Here is a 424-nt window from a genome sequence, read left to right on the forward strand (position 1 = left end):
CAACATTGTAAATTGATGCTTGTTTTGAAAAGACAGTAAATCAGTCATAATTAAGCAAAAGCTGTGGTAGTGTTGGTGTTGTAGAAGCTTGGCATAAAAAGAGCACATCCTTCAAAAACTTTTTGAAAGTGAAAATGGAAAAACATTTTTTATTTGTTTCTTTGAATTATGAAATACACCTTATTCTTTGCATTTTCATTAAAATATAATTAAATCTTCCACTATTCTTCAATATTTCAGAACACTTGCATACAAAACCAGTTCTAAAAACTGATTTTTATTATAAGAATTATGAACTTTTTAACTTGTTAACTTTTTCTTTTCCACCTTCAGTCAACAACTGAGGACCAGGGTGAGTAACAGTTTCACTGACATGCATTCTAGTACACTCTGAAACACAAGCATGTGTGTACACAAACACTTG

The 424-nt window shown here is 30.4% G+C and overlaps 1 protein-coding gene across 1 annotated transcript in view; it reads right to left on the bottom strand.

The window, feature by feature from the left end:
* LOC119582009 (bromodomain-containing protein 3-like) overlaps window positions 1–424 on the bottom strand; it is a gene marked incomplete at its 5' end in the record, with an annotated part of 61,922 nt that overhangs the window by 40,781 nt on the left and 20,717 nt on the right.

Source organism: Penaeus monodon, chromosome 15 (assembly GCF_015228065.2).
Source record: "Penaeus monodon isolate SGIC_2016 chromosome 15, NSTDA_Pmon_1, whole genome shotgun sequence".
Taxonomy (NCBI): Eukaryota; Metazoa; Arthropoda; class Malacostraca; order Decapoda; family Penaeidae; genus Penaeus; species Penaeus monodon.